This window comes from Sapajus apella, unplaced genomic scaffold (assembly GCF_009761245.1).
Source record: "Sapajus apella isolate SASKATOON/1434 unplaced genomic scaffold, GSC_monkey_1.0 scaffold176, whole genome shotgun sequence".
Lineage (NCBI taxonomy): Eukaryota > Metazoa > Chordata > Mammalia > Primates > Cebidae > Sapajus > Sapajus apella.
The window spans coordinates 907442-929700 of NW_022437116.1; the positions used below are offsets into that span (position 1 = coordinate 907442).

The 22259-nt window shown below is 36.5% G+C and overlaps 1 protein-coding gene across 1 annotated transcript in view; it reads right to left on the reverse strand.

Annotated features, from left to right (window-relative positions):
• Window positions 1–21932, reverse strand: part of LOC116542964 (teneurin-1-like) — a 316984-nt gene extending 295052 nt beyond the window's left edge. The window contains exons 1-2 of the mRNA XM_032268250.1: window positions 21343–21932; window positions 3268–3334 (exon numbers count right to left, since the gene is read on the reverse strand). The gene's annotated coding sequence lies outside the window, so the exon portion shown is untranslated. The remainder of the gene's footprint in view (window positions 1–3267; window positions 3335–21342) is intronic.
• Window positions 21933–22259: the final 327 nt, after the last annotated feature.

The window sequence follows — 22259 nt, forward strand, 5'->3', positions numbered from 1 at the left end:
TTTTATGGTTTTCTCTCCTGCTCCTTCTTCCACTTTTACAGATGCTTGTAATTACATTAGGCCCACCGAGATAACCAGGATAATCTCCCTATTAGATTACATCATAAATATCTCTTTGGCTGGGAGCCATTCTGCCCACCATAAGCAATGATTTCTGTAGATTTGAGTGGAAAGCTATTTTAGATTGCACATATCATTGCCCTACTCAGTAGGTTTTGATATATGAATCTTTTAAACTTATAAAAAAATGCCATGAGCAAGTAAATTCATACAAACTCCACACCTATAACACTTGATTATTTTCTTTCTCTGTGTATAGCTCAGTCCCCGGCTCTCTACTATGACGTTATGAGTGAGGACTACATTTCATATTAGTTTTTGTTTCCCCAGCACCTAGCACGATGCCTGGCACACTGTAGAGACTTATAAATGTTTGTCTCAGTAATAAATAAATAAAAAGCGTTTCTTCTGGAAAAGAACATTTGTAGAGTTGTTTTTGTAACTTAGTTCAGAGCTGTACATATCTTGAAAAATGAATCTAGTGCTAAAAAAAGAGGGGGAAAAAGCTGAACATACACTATTTAAAAATCAATTTAAAATAGATGTCAGAGGCATTTTTTATTATTTCTAAATTGGATCATTCATCAGTGGAATACAGAGCAAAAGAAAGGGAACTGCTCCCCTCCACTCAGAGGAATGCTTTCTTATATTTCATTTCAAATCAATAAGGTGAAAGTCTCTTCTAAAATATTATGATTCATGAACTTCATTTACTGCTCATTCTTTTGGTTTCATCAGAATAGTCATCTTAATATAGTACTAGAATTGTTGATATTTTATTGCATTGCCACATCTCATTATTATGTATTAAATGCTATTATTTATGGTCACTACTTAATCTGATGTGAGACAGAAAAATTATTGAAGGCTGGGTACCTCAGGAACAGGCATTTTATAGGGACAAAGAACTGACTAGGAAGAGTCAATGGTCCTTCAGCTGCCCCTCAGATCATTAACTCCAAGTGGTTATTTGCTCTCAGGCACTGTCCTGTGCCCAAGTTGTTACTGCTGTGATATGTAGATGAAGGAGAATATATTTTAAATGCTTTAATATGAACTCAATGCTCATGAAGGGTGCCAGATTGAAAGCACTGGAGTCTGAAGTCATCAGGTTACGCACTTGGATGGTTTCAAGGTACAGAGAGATGCTTGACCTTGAATGACCATCATGCAAGAGGGTAAAAACATAGTTTGCTGAACTCCAAGAGGCTGACAGAAGAGCAGCATAGCAGCATCCCAAAGTTCAGCATTTTGATCAAGGAGGAGGACTCGAGACTACCAGCTAAACTTTAGCTTGAAACTATTATAATGCCAGTACTGGTACATGTGGAGTCAGTGAGTGATAGTGGTGTTAGAATACAGAATTGCTTTACATCAAGGAAAAATAAATATACTATGACCAACTCACTAAATAACTCAACAAGGAGCAATCTTTTAAACTGGTGTATGTCTTCCAATAGAATCACTGATCTTGATTCCATAGTGCATATCTGAGAACAGCTCTGAGTTTTCTAAAAATCGTAGAATGTTTGAATAGAAAGACAGTTGGAGTTATCCAGCCCAAAGTTTTTATAATAGACCTGAGAAAACAAATGCTCAGAGTGGAGAAGTGACCTGAGGAGAAACATATTACTAATATAAGACGGAGAGTAGAGCCCAGGTTTTCTGATTGACAGGCAAGGGCTTTTCTACTATGCCATGTTGTCTCTCTAAAAGAGGGAAACTAGTTGCTCTCTGAACCTTTTAAATATTTAGGGCCAATTATTTTTATAAGTGTGCATTCTTTGGGCGTGTCAGGCATTTTTCTCTCCATTCCAATCCATTCATTCACATTAGCTTAGTAAGACTAATATTTTCCACACATTTAAACTTTCTTAGTGTGAAAAATACCTTGCAATTAGTATTGCACAACTGGTAGACTCACAATTACCAAATAAAAAAATTATTTTCACAAATGACATTATATTGAAAAATCTTGACTTGCTTTTTAAGTAAGTTTATCTTTTACTGTCATTTTATTTTCTGAACTTACATTTTTCTCCTATAGTGATCTGAACTTTTTGGCAATAGGATTCCCTTAAAGACAGTACCTCTGAAAGAAAGGTGAGTAGAACTACATGTATAGGCAAAACTGACAAGTCCGTTTTAAATTTCTGATACAGACTAATATCCATTAATTGGAGCCCAATTAATAACATGCTTAATGAGATATTTGTTTTATATTTTTAGAAGGGCAATGCAAATTCTGAAAGTTTGTGCATTTCTCTTTTACATACTCTTAAAAAAGTACAAGTGATGCCAAAGACTTACCACAAATTCAGATCATCCTTTTGACTTTTTTTACAGCTTGGAATGAGAGTTCACATTTGAGAAATGATGCATAGCACTGCAAGATATAGGTAGCATGGGGGAAAAATCAATGCTTTCTATGCCTTAGTTACTAAGGAGTGAACATTGACCGATATTTTAATAAAAATTGAAACCAATGAGGGAGGTCTTTCATCTTGCCACATTTTCTCACGTAGTCCACTTAACAGTAGACTGACTATAGAGAAGCAAACACTCTCAGTGCTCCACTTGAATTATATCTACATTGGCACATTTTCCAGGAAACAAGGCACATTAACTTTTGCCCAGAAGATGCTCAATACCTGTTTATTGGGCTTAGAGATGGATAGATAGATAGATGAAGAGAAAGTAGAATGAAAGGGTAAATGAATGCAATACCTGTATAAATAGAAATATTTTACGTGAGACTTTCCTAAAGAATCAAAACATTCATTTCAGGAGGCAAATATTTATGTCAGTAAAATTTTCTCAATGAAATATTTGTTTCATTGATATGGAGAAATATTTATTTGTAGTCAAGAAGAACTACTAGTTTTACAAACATATTCTCTGGCTACTGCTGTTCCTACACACTCTACAGATGTTCCCATTAGTCAAGAAGTCTCCTGATGGTAGTAGCTATATGTGGAAAAGGTCACAGAATTATTCAGACATGTAAGAGAGACTGCATATTTGTTTTTACAAACACTAAAAATTATGAGGTACAGATACAATTTAAAAAATTTTAAAACAATGCATTTCATTTACATGACACACAATAAACATAACTGACTATATTACCAAAACATTCCATTCTTTTCATATTATGTAGCTATGTGTTCAATTCTCAAAGTAAAATTCAGTATAAAATGCACATACCTTGATAGATCCAGAAGTTATGGGAATCGAAAAGGAGACAGCGGAATAAAGGTCACCCTTGTAACTCCTGTAAACAAATTAGGCCAAATTATCCTTCAAACATAAGTGCATGCAAATACAAAGCAATCCTTATATGAAAGAATGGAAGGATACATATGGGGTAGGGCTAGAAGTAGAGATGAGGATTGTGGATATAAGAATATTCATTGTGCAATGCACAGGAGATAAAGGGGTCAGTTTTTTAAAAGGTCTGCTTGAAATTTCAACTAATTATATTAATTATGCTGCTAATAAAGAATTTCTTAATTATAGAAGAGTATACCTGGAGGAGTATGAAATTCTCACCCACTCCACAGACTCTCCCAACTGAACACTATTCAATTTCCCTTTTTTTTTTTTTTTTTTTTTTTTTTTCAATTTTCGGTCAACATACCAGTCATTTTGAGATGAAATGCCCACAATTTTAAGGAGTTCCCACTAGTGTAAACAATTTATAGTAGTCCTAATTTCTTACATTAAAATTGTCATTTACAGTTTATAAAAAACTTACATATGTGTATTTCATCTACTGCTCAAACAACTCTATTATAAGATTAGGAAACTAAGGCCCAGAGAGGTTAAATGGCTTTTGCAAACTCATATGTAGTTAGTGGCAGAGCCAGGATTAGAGTACATGTCCCCTCACTTTTGTTTCAGTCCTTTTACCAATATCCCCAGGACATCTTTTATTCAACAGTTATAAAACTAACTATAAAATGTGTCTCTGATATGGTTTGGATATGGTTTGTCTGGCCTTGCCAAGTCCCAGGTTGAAGTTTGATTCTCAATGCTGATGGTGGGGCCTGGTACAAGGTGTTTAGATCATAGGAGTAGATCCTTCATGAATACCTTGGTGCCATTATCATGGAAGTGATTTCTCACTCCTAGTTCCCATGAGAAATGCTGGTTTAAAAAAAAAAAAAAAAAAAAAAAAAAAAAAAAGGCCTGGAACCTTCTCTCTCTCTCTCTCTCTTCCTCTCTTTCATCATTTAATCTCTGCACATGCTGGCTCCCCTTCACCTTCTGACATAAGTGGAAACTCCCTGAGACTTTACCAGAAGCAGATTCTGTTGCCATGCTTCTTTACAGCCTGCAGAACTGTGACCCAAATAAACCTCCTTTCTTTATAAATTATACAGCCTCAGGCATTCCTTTATGGCATGACAAATAGACTAAGACAGTCTACCATGTGCCATGCTTGGTGCTAAGGAAGGAGCTGTGCTATTATATAATGATCCCAACTAATTTACTCCACTTAAGAGAGATACTTTTTCCTCTGATTTATATACACCCAATATGAAGTCACCTGAATTTTTAACATATGAAGTTAAAAAAAGTCATTCATGCCAGGTACAGTGGCTTACATCTGTAATCCCAGCACTTTGGAAGCCTGAGGCAGGTGGATCACGAGCTCGGGAGTTAAAGACCAGCCTGGCCAAGGTGGTGAAACCCCGTTTCTACTAAAAATACAAAAATTAGCTGGGTGTGGTGGTGGCCGCCTGTAATCCCAGCTACTCGGGAGACTGAGGCAGAGAATTTCTTGAACCCAGGAGGCAGAGGTTGCAGTGAGCTGAGATCACACCACTGCACTCCAGCCTGGCAACAGAGAAAGAATCCATCTCAAAAAAAAAAAAAAAAAAAAAAAAAAAGTCGTCATGAGTAAGTAATGTAAAATTGTAAAATTGGTGCAATATTTATGAAGGGCAACTTGTCGGTAGGTACCAAAACCCTTAAAAATATGTATTCCTTGTGATCAAGTTATTTTACATTTAAACATTTCAAAAGGAATTATCAGAGATATATAAAGAGAGTTATGTATAAGAAATTTTCATGATGCTTTTATAGTAACAAATATTGAAAATTGCCTAAATATCCAATAATTGGAGTCTGGTTAAATAAAGCAAGGATTTATTTATATGATGGATTACTAAGCAGCCATTAAACATAATATGGGAACTGTTAGATGCTAATGATCACTTCATATAATTTCTATGTATGTCTTTAATTTGCTGCTTCTAAATGACATTCTGGAAGAGATGTGGGAAAGGGGACTATAAATTTTTCTTTTAACTTTTTGGGTTTTTTTTCAACTCTGTGTCTCTTTGTCTCTGTCTCTGTCTCTCTGTGTGTAGGTCTGTGTGTTTATGTGTGGCTTATACATGTCTGTGTGTATGCACATATGTAATATATTTTATTCACATAGAAAGGTGTTCAAAAATATTTATTTTAATAAGCACATCATAATCACAATGTGAGTTCAGCTTAGAAAAAGATATATATGTATGTGAATTATATATGGTTTTCTTTCTGTGTATCTGTATTTTCTAACTTTCTTAAAATAAACATATATTACTCATACATAGAAAGTTACTATATGTTTTTAATTCTTCAAAAATCCATTTTGGAAAAGGCAGTGCGGGCCAGGCAGGGTGGCTCATGCCTGTAATCCCAGCACTTTGGGAGGCCAAGGTGAGAGGATCGCATGCATACACAACTTTGAGACCAGCCTAGGCAACAGAGTGAAAGCCTGTCTCTACAATAAAAAATAAAAATAAAAATATTAGCCAGGCATTGTGCTATGTGCCTGTAGTCTCTGCTACTCTGGAGGCTGAGGTGGGAGGATCATTTCCGCAAGAATATTGAGGCTGCAGTAAGGCTAGAGTGAGCTGTGAGGTTGAGGCTACAGTGAGCTGGAGTGTTATCCACTCCAGGCTGGATGACAGAGAGAGACCTTTTCTAAAAAAAGAAAAAAGAAAAGAAAGAAAAGGTAGTGTGTAAATTAAAGCAGAAGAAAAAAGAAACTTTAAAATTTAACATTCCAACATTTTATGATTGGCACTTAATTAACCTTGTGGCCTCAATTTATTAATGAAGTAATCCCAAAACCTATTATTATTATATTTGAGGAAAAATCTCAGTAGTAAGGGCAAACAAATTAAAATTTTTACCAGTAAATCAAGACAGGAAACAATACATAAATGCAATGTTTAAAATGTAGGTCAATAACATCATTGTCACCTTACAAATATCTTACAAAGATCACCAAGGTGACCTTATAATGACAACAGGGTATCATATTATTACTAATGATCTCCATATCCAATGCACTATATATAAATCATTCATACTAGGCTGAAGTAGTACTCTTGATTAGTTGCAATCTAATTGCCTGATGTGCATTTTTCATCATTGTTAATGTTGCTCAAAAATACGTAGTTCTGCTCAAATGTTCATGTGGTTCCAGAATAGTGCTAAGTTAGAATCTTTCAAGGGAAGACATTTCAGAAAGTACATAGATCCAGACTACAAAAAAATACATATTTCTGGCTCTTGTGCTGCATATACCAGAGCAAGTCTGTAGAAATTGGCTTCATATACATCAGGCTGATTCTGCAAGGAGACTAGCAAAAAATGCTTTAAAAAATAAACTGCTCGATATGTAGCATTTTGCCTTGGTGAGATACACAGAAGACGGGGAAAAAGGGGCTTCAAAATGATATAGCTCTTCTCTGCTCACTTCTCCATTGTTTTCAAGCTGGCTCCTTTAGGAGTGTGCCACCCCATTTATGATTAGAGAAGGCCAGTTAATAAATTGATCTATGTCAGATACCACAAGTTACTTGCCGTCACTTACCAATTCGAACATGTACAACTTCCCTCACCCTTTATATCTCTATTCCACTCAAGAGTTCATTTCCAAAAAAGAAACTGTTCACTGTCTTAATAATGAATGTAGGCTAACTACAATTTAAGAAAAATAAATTAGAATGTTTGACAGGACCATCACTGAACTCAGCCAAATAATGCATACCAGAGGCAAAAACAGCAGAAGCTATTATACAAATGTTAAAAATACATCTCACAGGACTGACTATTGGTTCTAGAGATAGGCTAGATCCTGCAAGCAGAGTCCTATGTCCAAACGTGGACAGCTCATTAAGAAATCATCTAGCCTGGACCTTAATCAGCACCACTGCCTCTTGTTTCTTCCTACATAGATAATATTCTACTTCCTTCAGTTCTCAGCCTCTTAAAACTGTCAGCAGAGATTGGTTATGGAGATAAAATGCATAAATTGGAGGTGAGTAGAAGAAGGGTCTAAAAGCCTGGTTCAAGATGTTGACATAAAAAATATATGTATATATGAATATGCATATAATGTGAATATGCATACATGTGTATGGATATCTTTCTCAAACATGTTAAAAGTATAATTTCCATTAGTTTAGAAAATGGTATAAATTTTTACTTTTTAAAAATAATTACTCAATTATACTGTCATTATACCTATATTAATGCTATTTCTATTATCAAGGGACTTTGGGCTGCATATAGGTCACACTTTATTTTATTAATGAGTATATCTTTACATCACTATATATGCTTTGAAACTCCTAATGCTATTTTTCTAATGGAACATTTACTCAAAGACTTGGTAGAAAATAATTGTCTTAATAAAAGAGACAGTTTCCCCATTACAATGGTCAGTGCTCTCAGACAATTAATGTTGCAACACTCTACATTGTCACTTTCTTCCTCAAGGCCTAGAGAACTTCTAGGTTGACATTATTGGCTGAAGCTTCTTTTCTTTCTGGCAATATAGGCATTTCTAATGATGAGGCCTGCCAAAACTTGTCAATGCTATTTTTCTTCTTTTCCATTAGAGGTGACTGGCTGAATAGCCAAGTAATCTATAGTCTAGCTTCACTTAATTGTTTTTACTACATGACATGAAGAAATATAGTGAGTAATCACTACGGTTTACATGAAGCGAATTCCTAGTGCTTTCCACGGCAATATGAAGAAGACTTAACTTGTGTAATTTCCCTTGAACATCCTGTTCAAATCCTAGCAGGATAAGTTCATCCGTCTTTGGTTCTCTAGTGAGTGAAGACCAGATTGGATCACTGGATCTCAATTATTTTCCTATCTGTAGTCCTCTTCAAAACAAAGTCATAGAACAGTTGGTCTCAGTTAAAACTGGCATATTCCTCTCCCTCCAGCAACATCTCTTAAGAAGAATGGGTTCCTCACTTCTAATATGGCAATATTTATTTTTATGGTTTTTTGGTTTTTTCCTTTGTTTTGTAAATATACTGCCTGAAAAGAAAAGTTATACAGATTACAGAAAATTTGGAAAATATAGTTAATAAAGGAAATAAAAACCTATCATCCACCTTTTTCAGTAAGAAATAATAATTTTTAGCACTTTTTGTGTACCATTTTCAAGTCTTTTTTCTTTCTTACATATTGAATACATATAATTTTATATCTTGCTTTATCATTTTGGTAGTATAACAGAAACATTTTCCTTTTATCTTAAAATATTTGTAAACATCCTTTTAAATGGCCATTATGTATGCCTTGTCTAGATATATTATAAATCACATAGCATATGCCTTGTTGAACATTTATGTTTCTTTATATTTTCTGTTATCACAAATAATGCTTGGTGAAAATCTTTCTAAATGAAGTTTCTTCTTTATTTCATATTATTTATTTCAGACAAAATCCCAGAGGTAGAATTACTGATATGAACATTATTAAGGCTTTTGCAGCAAACTGCCAAACCTACATTAACTAATGTTTCATCATGTCCTTATTTGTTATTAATTTACTCAACCAACATTTATTAATCACCTACTATGTATCAGACATTGTGCTAGGTGATATGGATATAGTAGTGAGCAAAAAAGAAACAAAGTTCATGCCCTCAAGGAACTAATATTCTAGAAGAGTGGATAAGATAAAAACACAGTATGATACCAGGTAATGATGAGTAATATAAAGAAAAATAGAAGCTGATAAAGGCATAGAAAATGAAGAACAATAAAGCTCATTACATAGGATGGTCAGATTAGGCCACTATGATGAAAGAATATTTGATCAAAGATCTGAATGAAGTGAGGAAGTAAACCTGTAGAGGTCTGAATGAAAATTAAATGGGTTAATACATATAAAGTCCTTAGGACACTGCTTTGGCTAGGAAGCATTCCATATGTGTTAGTAATGTTAGAATGTTCCATCCTCATTGTTTGGTGACATTATTATGGTGGTGTGATCCTGAAAGGGTCAAAAAGGATCTATCATATACTGCTATTGTTTGATCATTTATGTCCCCACCAATATTCTTGTTTAAACTTAATGCTGGATGCAACAGTATGAGAAGGCGGGACCTTTTGGGAAGTGATTAAGACATGAGGGCTCTGCCCTCAGGAATGGATTGGTACCTTATAAAAGAGATCCAGGGAAGGAGCTAGGCATTTTTTTTTTTTTTTTGGCCCTTTTAACTTCCACCATGTGAGGACACAGGGTACTTCCCTCTGGAGGACATAGCAACAAGGCACCGTCTTGGATGCAGAAGGAGCAACCCCTACCAGCAGTGAATATCAGTGCCTTCATCTTGGACTTCCCAGCCTCCAGAACTGTGAGAAAATAAACTTCTGTTCTTTGTTTTAAAACAAAAGTAAAATCTGCAGAAGTCTTGGAGAAAAATCATTTCAGACAGAGAGAAAAGCAGGCACAAAGCCTTGAGGGGGGGAAAAAAAAAAAGAATGCATGGCATGTTTAAAGAACAAATCAAAGGGTACTATGAGTAGAATGTTATGAGCAATGTTTGAGGGGGGAATTAGTAAGCCATGAAGTCCAATAAAGAGTCAGTGACCAAATCATGTAAAGCCTTGTAGGCCCCTGTAAAGATTTTTAAAACTTTTTAAGTTTTTTAAAGTATGATGAGAAGTCAGCTTTTGGAGGCCAGACAGCAGGCAAATCATAAGATGTTGTTTCAGTTTTAAAATGATCATCATCGTTGCTATGTGAAAAACTATATGAGAACAAAGATGGATCTAGGGATACCAATTAGAAGGCTGTTTCAGTAGTCCAGGTAAGAAATGATGGTGGTTTGTTCTAGGGTGTTAGTAATGAATGAGAAGAAAATTATACAGATAAAGAATATAGTTTGAAGGCAGAGTCAACATTTGTTAATTGGTTGGGTGTTGGATGTTAAAAAACAGAAATTAAAAATGACTCTAACATTTGGGACTTGAACAATTGCACTGAGGATTATTTAAATTTTTAAAATAAACAGGTATTTATTGTTTCTAATTTGTATGTATACATGTACTTTATTTTGGTAAGAACATTTAACATGAGATCTACCCTCTTAAGATTGTAAGTGTACAATAGAGTATTGCCATTTAAGGTACTATATTGTACAGAAGATCTCTAGAACTTATTAGCCTTGTGTAAGAGAAACTTTATATTCATTGAATAGCACTTATGTTGATTACCGAAGGTTGAAAATTTTTTCAGTTATTTTTTTCCATCTCTCATTCTATTTCCTCTTTTGTAAATTATCTTTCTGTGTCTTTGCCCAAATGGGATGTATAAAATTCTTTCCTCCCTTAGCTTCTATTTTATTGTTATCTTGTTTGCCTTGCACCTTTCTGATTTTATTCTAATTTCCTCTCTCTTAAAGGCTCCTCTTATTTCACTAAACTCTTAAGTGCAGTGTTTCTCAAGATTTCATCTTTGCTTCTCTTTTTACTTTAAACAGTCAACCTTCTGTATCCATGAGTTCCACCATCTGTAATCAAACGTGAATCAAAATTATTTTTTAAAATTCCACAAATTTCCCAAAACAAAACTTGAATTTGCTGCACAGCAAGTACTTTGTTGAATCCACGTGAATAAAGTGATGTATAGGTATTATACTAGGTTATTTGTTTAGAGATGGGGTCTTTCTATGTTGCCCAGGCTGGACTCAAACTAATGGGATCGAAGGATCCTCCTGCCTCAGCCTCCCAAGTAGTTCGGACTATAGGCATGCATACCATTGCATCTGGTGTATTAGGTATTATCAGTAATCTAGACATGACTTAAAGGATACCGGAGGGTATACTTAGGTCATATGCAAATACTATACCATTTTATATCATAAACTTGACTATCTGTGGGTTTTGGTATCTTGGTGGGGACTCCTGTAATCCAACCCCCAGAGACACCAAAGGATGACTGTATATACTCTCCAGCTAAGGTCAAGGTCACCTACCTGTCCCTATGATTTCAACTACTGTGTTGATTGATTGCGCCCAAATATCTAATTCCAGACTTTATCTTCAGATCTATATTTCTTTTAAACAAACCCTTGCTCTGTAACTTAGACTGGAGTGCAGTGGTACAATCATGGTTCACTTGCAGTCTCAACATCCCAGGCAAGACAAGCAATCCTCCCACCTCAGAATGCTGAGTAGCTGAGACTAAAGACATGCCCAGTTAACTTTTCTAAAAATAGAGATGGGGCCTCACTGTGTTGCCTGAGCTGGTCTCAAATTCCTGGGCTCAAACAATCCCCCTTCCTTGGCCTCCAAAACTGCTAGGCTTATAGGCATGAGCCACTGCACCCAGCCCAGATCTGTAATTTCCATCTAGCACAATCCTTCTCCATCTGGATTCCTAGGTAATGTCTCATGTTGAATAAGTTCAAACCTGACCTCATTATCCCCTAAAACTAACTTTTCCTTCTATGTTCCCTATAATGCTTAATGGCATTACCTAGTTTCCCAAGCCAAAAGCTTCAGAGTCACTCCCTCCTTCTTCCTCACACCCTAAGTTTAGTCAATTTCCAAAACTCATTGATTCTACCATATGAGTGGTTCTCAAATTTGTCCACTCCTCTCCATCCTTATTGTCACTGCCTTGGTTCATATCCTCATTGATCACAGTTGCAGCACAGCCTCTCTATTGGTCTTACTGCTACTATACTCTTAATCTACTTTAATCCTTCCTCCATCCTGGTGATATCTTTCTAAAACAAGGTTGATTCACCTTGTCCTCAATTTAAAGCCCCTTATCTCATTCAGTTGACTCTATTACAATATAACACACTGCATAATTTTGGATAAACTTCAGGAAAAATACCATTTTCTAGGATTATCTCCATGTAGCAAAATACTAATCCATCCCATTCATTCACTCAACAAACATGTACTAAGCCTCTTCTGTAAGTCAGGCACATAAATGGAAATAAAATAAGATGTTATCCCTGACCTCTGTTCCCCAGGCCTGGATAGGAAATAAAATGGCACTCTCTTGTCCTAGATTGGTATTCCTCATTGCTAATTGAACCTTGTGCCCTTTCACAGTCCTGAGGCCATGTGGAATGTGGTTCTCCATATTCTCTGACTAAAAAATATCCTAGACACTCTTTAAGAATCAATTAAAATAACCTATTACTTATAAAATGCAACCTTTGAATTTCTAGAGCATTCTAATTATTCCTCTACTACAGCATTTGTTATATAATCAGAGTATGCTTATATATCTGCCTCCCAAAGATTTTTTTTTTAATGTCTGTGTAGCACCAGGTAAACAGAGGCAATGAAGATTTGACAAATTAGTAAACGAATGATGGAAGAATGAGCAAATGAAAATTTTCCTTCATGAAAATTATTCTATGATGTATAACCAAAACTATGTAATACTGATGTCGTTAGTAAAAGGAGCGACCAGTACGAGACTTGGAGTGTCTCTGTGGAAACAGGAGACTACAAGACCCATTGTCACAGATTATCAGTGTAAATGTTTTTTTTTTTCCTGTCTTTTTTAACAATAAAGTAGTCCCACGTATTTTGCTAAATATCTGGGACCAATGTTCTCTCAGTATGTCTATTGCTGTTTTATATTTCTTAAGGGTGCTTTATTCCATGTTTTACAGAAATATATTGTTAAAATTTTCTCTCTTCTCTGTAAAATTACTGGTTAAAATATTTCCCTTGCTCTGAATTCTAATTGTTTACATTCAAATTACCTCACTTTCACAAGTTGTCCAATGTTTCATCAAAGCAGTATCTCAAACAGGGAAAAGAACAAAACAATGAAGAAAATGTAGCATCCTTGTGTTGACACTTCATGAATTCCAAGTCAAAAATAAATGGTGTCACACCTAAGTGTTGAGATTTTATTAGACTAAACATGAACAATAAATCACAAATATACTAGTAGCTTATGAATATATAAACAGAGTAAATCTATAATAAAGAATACCAACCCAGTAAATCAGTGTGTCATTATAGCCCCTACTCAAGATAACTGAAGGAAGGCATGAACTGAAAACAATGTAAATAATAATATATTATGCTTATAATTACCTGGAACATATATAAAGAATTGGCCAGAATCAGAAAAAGAATAGAAAGAATAATTACTCCCAATATTTTAGTGAGTATCCTAAAGCCAATTTCCTTTATTAAAACTGTATACCAACTCTACCCTTAAAAGTAGTTGAAAAGAGAAAGGAAAAAAAAGGAAGGAAGGAAGGAAGGGAGGGAGGGAGGGAGGGAGGGAGGGAGGGAGGAAAGCAGAAGGAAGGAATTAGAGTGATTTTATTGATAATTTAAATCGTAAGAATATTCTCGAGTTTCAGCAATAAGTATCAATTGGCTAACAAACTGCACAGTTCTTCTCCCTTAGTGGTCACTAGATCTCATTAGTGAAATTAATACTATCTTCCCCAAAAAAGTTTCTTTTTTTGATTTGCTTCACAATTCTGAAAATGCTTTCCTATATTGCTTAAAGCTTTAAGCTTATGAGTCACAGTCACAAAAAACATATTCATTTGAACTATAGAGTAAGCAAATAAGTGATGTACTTATAGGTGTCTGTAAATGATACTTATGAAATCCCTATCCAAAATGTTTGTATGTTTTCATAAATATTCATTTTAAAAAATATCAGCTCCACACACATAAACACAAACACATTTTTGGGCTAGTTAATAGAGGAGTAGATCACACATCAATATCACTCAAATGCTTGCAATTAAGCAGAGCAGCTTTAAAAAAGAAAATCATTAATGTTGAAGGCAGGAGGGGGATAAGTCACAGAGTACAAATTCAAAATGTTGATCACAAACATTTTGTTGATAGGAATTGAGTAAGCTAAAAACAGAACCAAAATTTTAGGTTTAGAAGGCTTTCAGCCACTGTGTAGTTATAGTGTATTTATACACCTCTATATTTAAACACAGGTGGTAATTAGCAAGATTGAAACACCTTTAATAAGGTATCATCATAGGTGCAGAGGATGTGTAGCATAAGATGAGTTCATTATCAATAACCTTCCTGAATTAATCATCTCTTAGGACATTTAATTTTAAATGTACCCGAAAAAACCTGGATTATTGAGATAAGCCATCTGCAGTATCTTTTTCTAATTTCTCTGAACAACTGAAGAGTTTTCTTAAAATGTCTGTATGCAGCTGGGACATAGGGATTGCAATACCTAATAAACCAATTGTCTATCTAATCTGGCACCTTCTCTTTGACAGGTGTCTAAACCAGATAGAGACATTAGAGGTAATATACACACTTAGAATCCACCAATTATGCAAAACCATGCAACTGGGAAATTTTCTCTTTGACCTTAGCCAGTGATCAGATTTTCCCTGAATTATGCAAACTGATAGCCATGTACTTTTATTTTGGCTGGTTAAAAACCGTCATTCATACAGGCAACTAAAAACATGAAATTGATTCCAAACATTAAAATATTAAAATGAAAATGGATTTCCTTTAATATAGCCATATAGGAATCCAACTTAAAGTTACATATATATGTATAAATTGCATTAGCATCCTGAATATTTATAATACCTTTCATCTAAATAGAAAAATAGAAAAATAAATATATGGTGATTTCAAAAGCTAAACCGAGTCTATAGCACCATTAAAAACTAGCATTTGAATAAACAGTGGAAACTGGAACCATCCAGATGAATGAATGACTTTTTCCATTGTTCATCCAAATGCAAGCGTCTGCTGAGAGGTTAGAGGAAATTGACATGACACAGAAGATACAGATATTATGAATTCTATATGTTCCGTGATGATTGTCCCATTTTTTTAAGTTTTAGTCAGATTTTAATATCACACATATATAGTTTAAATAACAAAAATAAACCAATCAATAAAATACATGTGATTCAACACCCAACAACTGAATACTGATATTCTCAGTATTCCCTAAACTGTAAAAATGTGGATATTATATTTCCTAAACTTTTGAGTACCTACTTCATTCTATCATTAATAATTCTACCTTGAATATACATATTTTGAAATTTTATTCACTTTAAAACAGAAAAATACTGCGGACCTTTACATCTATCTATCTTTCCATTCTTTGTTTCATTATCAAAGATCTTCTCTCAGCCATAGTACAGAAATTTGTTTACAGCTACAAGTTGACAGAAAAATAATACTAGTTTCTCAGGACCTTAGCTGCTATTGCAAAGGACTTGACACGGATTGCAATTCAGTTAATTATAGCGATTGTGATTCCAAAATTTAATTGCATAAGTCATAATCAGCCACAAAAACATTACAGCAGAATATGAGAAACATTAAAAGGCAATTTCCTCATTGTTGACTACTTATTAATTTACAACTTAGTCGATTAAAATTAAAACAATCACTATGCTCTCTGGTCACTGGTAAAATGACTGTTTTGCAAATTTCAAATATATGTATTCAAATACATTTGGTCTCTGTAATAAAAATGGGGCATAGATATTTTAATAAGACTGTTTTTTTATTTGAAAAGGAAAAGTAACCAATCCTACTGGAAAATTTAAGCATCATTTATATTAAGTTTTACTATCATCACTAACTAGGCTTCTTCAAAGTCTACAAAATCATAATTTAAAAGAACATAGTAATAGTATTATGAAACTATTTTACAGCTTTGAATGTTCTATTAGAAAAAAAAAGCTCCATGAAATACATACATACCAATAGGAATGCACAAATCAAGCTTCTTTTTCTGTGATTATTTTTAAAAAAGTGCTTGCCTAGGGACAAAGAGGTTGTAGTAAGATCTTCAGGAAAATGACAGAGATGGCACTGATTTTTCATTCAGTTTAATCATTTATTTCTAGCAAATTCAATTCCCCAGCCTTTTACAGTTACTTTCAGGGACCAACAGGCTGGCATGAAATTAAATTAACAAGCAGATTCCCATTCTGAATTAGTGACTCCCAGCTGTCTGTCCCATCTAGTTTCCATGGCAGTAGCAGAATCAGTGGAAAATGAGGTACAGGAAATTTTAAGAAGCCAATGTATCAAGCCCCTTAAGTCAATTTCTTTAAACTAATGAATCAGTACAGGGGGCAGGGGTGGGGGCAGGGCAGGGGGAGTAGGGTGTAGAATTTAACTTAAAGTTTTTAATTTCTTGGCTTGTTGTAAAGGTCAGTGTGTTCCTGTAATTGCTGGAGAATAAAAGCAACATCTCCTTATACATTTTATAGAAGGCTGTAGATTCACGATGGCTTTTAATTCATTGGGCATTTATAGTAACCCAAGAGTGTTTAAGATATTTTACATGTATTTTAAAGTGCTTTATTTTATTTTTTCTTTCTCTTTTGACATGGATATTAAGGGTCATCGGCCTATTAAGTGACTCCAAAACACTCAGAAACTAAGTAAAAAATTTTGTCAACCAGATGTTTGTCACCCCAAACAGCTGGATGGTTGATAGAATGGTGTACACACATATTTGGGTGTCACCTAGATACTGCCATAAAAATTTGTCATAAGTAACCAGAGAAAAAATATTAACCTTGGCACATATCTATCATAAACATAAACTCCAAGTACGAGCTTCACAGGAGATGATCCACCCATGTGAAAAGAGATTTCTAACACATTTTCATGTGTCCATTTTCCAATTAACTTCTCAACTCTTAGAATGGGGGGGGTAGAAAATCCAATAATTCAGAATCATTACATCACATTAAAAACATCATCCAAGAGGCAGTGGTTAGTTGGTATACATGCATGTTTTACCATATGCTATTGTTTACCTAATGTGGAGGCTCAGACAGGAAGTACAATTTAGAATAATTTTTTAAATTGTAAATTATCCAAGATTATACTTCCAGGCCTTGAAATGGGTCCTAAAGTTACATAATAATCTAATAGACTTCATTTATTGGACTCTGTTACTATTTTACAGTATTAGGGATCCACATCACCTGTAAAAATATTTACTTCTCAAATTAAAATTAGCTTAATTTGTATACAGAAATGTTAGCAGTGCAATTGATATAAATACTGTTATATAATAATTTTCAGTCTATGCCATCATATTCCAGTATCCTCGGCCCTATTTTTCATGGGTTCCAAATGTAAGCAATTTCGCTGGTCTTGCTAAATTGTACCACAGCACGTCTAGCAAACTACAAAATCTCTATACATTATATAAATTGCCATAACAGAGCACCGAATACTGAACAGACACCTATGGTTGGCCATCAAGGTTGTTAAGAATAATCAAAAGCTGTGTGAAGCCTTTTATAGCATTCACCTGCTCCAACTAAGCATGGTTCTAGCTGTTTCTATTTGATATTTACTTTCCTCTGTTCTAAAAAAAAAATCAATGTAAAACAGGAATAAAAATAATATATTAAGACAGGATTCAGAATATTTCACCTTTTGGGGAAGGAAAAATAATAGTAATTTCCATTCAAAATAGTGTTTTAATCTAATACTCAGAATCTGCAGATGATTTAAAGCAATTGTGGTATATGGGAGCATTTCTGAAATTTGATTCCTTTTAATTTTTATAATCAGCAGTTATACTTCCAGTCGTGGGTATATGCTGTTGGTCAGAAGTGATAAATTCTGTATCTCATAATATATTTTATCTGCCTGTAGTCATACTAGGAATCCAGTTTAAACCTTTCTTCTACATGGTGATGGGAAGCTTTTTAAGTATGCATGGATTATTACTTTTGAGGTTAAAATCCACAGCAATTTAAGAAATATATATAATTTTAATAAAGCTATCATACATAGTTTATATCTGATGCCAGGCAATCACAAGCAATTGTTTCCATGTGTATGTGTGTGCGTATGAGAGAGAGAAAAAAAATATGAGTACTATAAGAAAATTTGTTTTCATCAAAAAAAAAAAATCACTGAGTCAGGTATTCAAAGTACTGGTCTTCTTTTGACCTCTGGTCATTTACAAGCAAGTAAATAAATGCATAAATCATAATAATTAACTTGTTTGGGAAACTTTAGGGGACTTATTAACCATAATCTATACCAAGTACTTGATAACTGTAGTTAAATCTGAAACTGACTGACTTAGGAAAAGCAATCTTCAAGGAAAAATTATATGAATTCAAAATGTCTATCTCTAACATAGAATGTGAAAATTTTTTGTTTTGTTAATTAACACTAAAATTTCTTACCACTTTGAAGTTTTTAAGGCTGTCATGGAAAATAAATTTCCACTAATTTTCTGTTTTCAGGAACAATTTATCGGGAATGTTTTGCAGTTTGACAATTTAAGGTAATATTGTACAGAATAAACTTGAATGCTAGACTGTTCTACTTCAGCAAGAATCTTTGTAGTAAAGGTATCAGAAAGGTGCAATGACTGTGAGGGAAACTGATTACGTCGGTATTACTTACACATATAATAGCTAAACTGAAACACTAAGACTTCTAGGGTATTCAGACTGAATTAGGCCTTTGAATGGGATGATAGTTATGTATAATATAATTTTATTTTAATACACCTATATGTTTGAATATTTGAAATCTCAATCACCTTTATAGCACAATGATTCTACAAAACATTCTTTCCTTTAGCCTCACTGTATATTTTGTCAAATGACATGACTATTCCTAATTCATAATTGGGACCTAAACCTAATGGAAAATACTACTTCATGTATTCAAAAATATTTATTTATTTTTGTACTATATGTATCTGACATTGTTCTCAGGACTGGATTCTACTATTTTATTATGAAAATGTTAAAATTTCTTCATAGAGTTGTTTTACAGAAACACCTGTTTTTCAGAAACATTCTGGGGAACAACCTGAAAACTTTTAAATAACATTTAGAGCATGGAATTATTTTGGAAATTACCTGATCCCTTTTAAAATGCCTATTGTGACTTTCTTTATCATGAAAAGTTTTCAACATTATTTTGGCATACCTGAAAGCTTTTAACTACCCTTAAAAATCCCAACTTTGTAATAGTAAATTATTTAATGCATCACAAAATAATAGTCTTATGAACTTGAACAAAAATGGCATAATTGGGATTCTATTTCTCCAGTTATTTAATTTGAGGGTCTTTCTATGCCTTATGAAGATTCATTTTTCCCCATTGCAGATATGAAGAGCAAGGGGCAGGGGTGAGCAAGCAAGCAGATGCTGGGTAATCATGGAGCAGAAGTTAAAGGTGTGGATCGTCTTCTCATTAATTTTATTTGTTAAGCCTTTCCCTCTTAGACTGTACCCTTTCTTGGTAACACTGGAGTATCCACTGCTCTAGATCAGAAGACTTCGGACTAGGAAGATGAACCGGGATATTTCAGCCAAAAATTATAACAGAGCAGACATTTGCAATGTTCTCCTCAAACACGTTAAGAGTAGCAATTGATTCTCACAGTACATTGTTACCTGGCTTGTTAATTATAATCATATAACAAGAGTCTAAAATTGAAGGAAGCTGCCCATGATACTTATCACAAATGCAATCAATTAAACGCTAATTTAACAGTACCTATTAGAGTCCACTGGGATGTTTCGTTTCCTCTTGGTCTCTAAAACCAAATGGCTACTAATTTCCTTTCTGTGGCACCGAGAACTTCTCTTTGTGTTTCTTTGGGCCATCTCAAATACACCTCCAGATTGGCATACCAGGAAATAACCGGTAAAGTTCACGACGTTTACTGTCCAATTGTATCATATTGGAGATGTAGAGCTTTTCTACCCCTATTAGCATATCGCCAGTAGCAGTGATGCAGATCTACTCAACCCGAGGCTGCCGACGGCGAGTACGAGCTGCAAACCAGCCCCCGCCCCCGCCCGTACTCTCCCAGTAGCGACACAGACGTGGAGACATCTACTAGCGGAGTGAGATCGTTTGTCTCCGCAATTGTAAACAACCGACTGCATCGGGTTCACTGAAATGTTTAAATACACTCCTGACTGCAAACACATCCACTCACCAAGTAGCGCTAACAATCTCCCCTTCTCCGCCTCTAGGCAAAGCATCCTAAAACTAAATTGGCAACCCTCCCGTTATGGAGTGGAAGAAAGTGAGGTTATATTTCCCCAAGCATGCCTAGCGGGTACTTGGCGCTCGGCAGATGCGCCGGCCACTGCTGAATTTAGGGACCACGTCTCCGGATGAAATGCGAAAACACACAAACCCGCGCATTGGAGCGCATGGTTAAAGTCAACACCGACGGCTCCCGGAGCACTGCCTGGTTTATAATGATAGTTTCTTTTGACAAAAATTGACAAAGGTATAGGGAGGAAGCATCGGGTGGAGCCCTCGAAGGCGGCGTAGGTTAGAAAGAGGTCCTGTATTTCCCTCGGGAACCCGGGCTCCCTGAGTGAGGTTCAAATAGAAATTCACAAGCAAACAGGTACTAAAGTGCGTCCTAGCCCTTGAATATCTTCTCTAGGGAGACAGCAGGACCTGGACCCCAGTGGCAGAGCCCCGGGCGAACGCTCCAGGGTTGGAGGGATGCCAGAGAAGCGCCCCTTTCTTTCTTTTAAGACAGAGCCTCCCACCCTCACCCAAAGCACCCAGGTCCACTTGTTAGAGTGCCTGGGCTCTCCGCGAGAGCCAAGGCGAGGGGGATCCCTCTCGGAACTGAAGGAGTTGGTTGGCAAAAGTGCCGCCTGGGAAGCCCCGCGAGCCCTCGAAGGGCAGCGTCCCCAGGGCCGGCTGGAAGCTTGAACTGCGAACAAGGCCGACCTCCCTTCTGGCCCAGATGGTCCAGAGCCCCAGGGCCGGCGGAGACCGGGAGAAGAACGATGCGGAGACTCTGCCACCTCGGGCAGGAGTCCCAGAGCGGACTTAACCGGCCGCCCACAGCCAGGAGCCGCCATCCGCCGCCTGCAGCCTCCGGCCGAAGTTCGCCTGTGGTCCTTGGGGTAGAAGGTTGGGGGTGGCGGGCGGGAGAGAGAAGGAATGAAGTGGGAGCCAGGAGAAACGCACCTACCTATTCCAAGCGCAAGTTTCGGCTGCGTCCCCAGGTGCGGTTCCCCCGCCCCCTCGCCAGGTGCTCAGCTCCGCCGGGCGCTGTCAATGCCCGGGACTTAGGGCGTCTCGGCCGATTCCTGCGGGAAATGACTGTAAATCCACATTACTGTTCGAGCTGCCGCTCGGGCCCCCGCATTGCTCTCCTCCGGCTGCTGGCGGCGGTGCTTTAAACCGGCGGCCGCCGGAGGCAGGAACCGAACCTGGCTACTATTGCACCAGCGGACGACCGCTGCCAGAAGGGTGCTTGCGCCCGGGATCGTATGTGTGTGCGAGACAGTGTGTATACGTGTGTGTGTGTGTGGTCTGTGTGTGTGAAAGAGAGTGTTCGTGTGTGAGAGAGCAGAAGGGGTGAGCTCAGCCCCCGGGGCACTCGGAGGTGAACTCCGGGCTGAGCCGAAGCTCGCCGCGCTCCCGGGTGCTGGGCGTCTGCACCGCTGATGGCTGGGCTGATGTTGCCGTGGCCGCCGCCGCCGCGCTCTAAGGCTGGTCGCGGTGGTGCAAAAAATGTTTCTCCGCTACTCGAGACCAAAAAACCTGCCCTGTCTACTGAGCATGCCCGGTTTGACAGCTTCACAGCCGAGTTTTTTTTTTTTTTTTTTTTTTTTTTTTTTTTTTTTCCCCTTTCCCCCAAGCCTCCGGGTTTGAGCCGCGGCGGGGGGGGGGGGGGGGGGGGGGGGGGGGGAGGAGGAGGAGAAGGAGGAGTAGGGCTTAAGGAGCAGGTATCGGGCAGAGGAAGGGAAGTCGAAATGAGAAAGATCTGGGCGTTATAGTGTGGAGAGGGGAAGGAGAAAGCTGGATATGGGAGCAGAGGAAGGAAATGTGGATCAAAAAATTTTGATTTCCTACCACAGTGGGTAGATTCCTGGCTAAGTGACT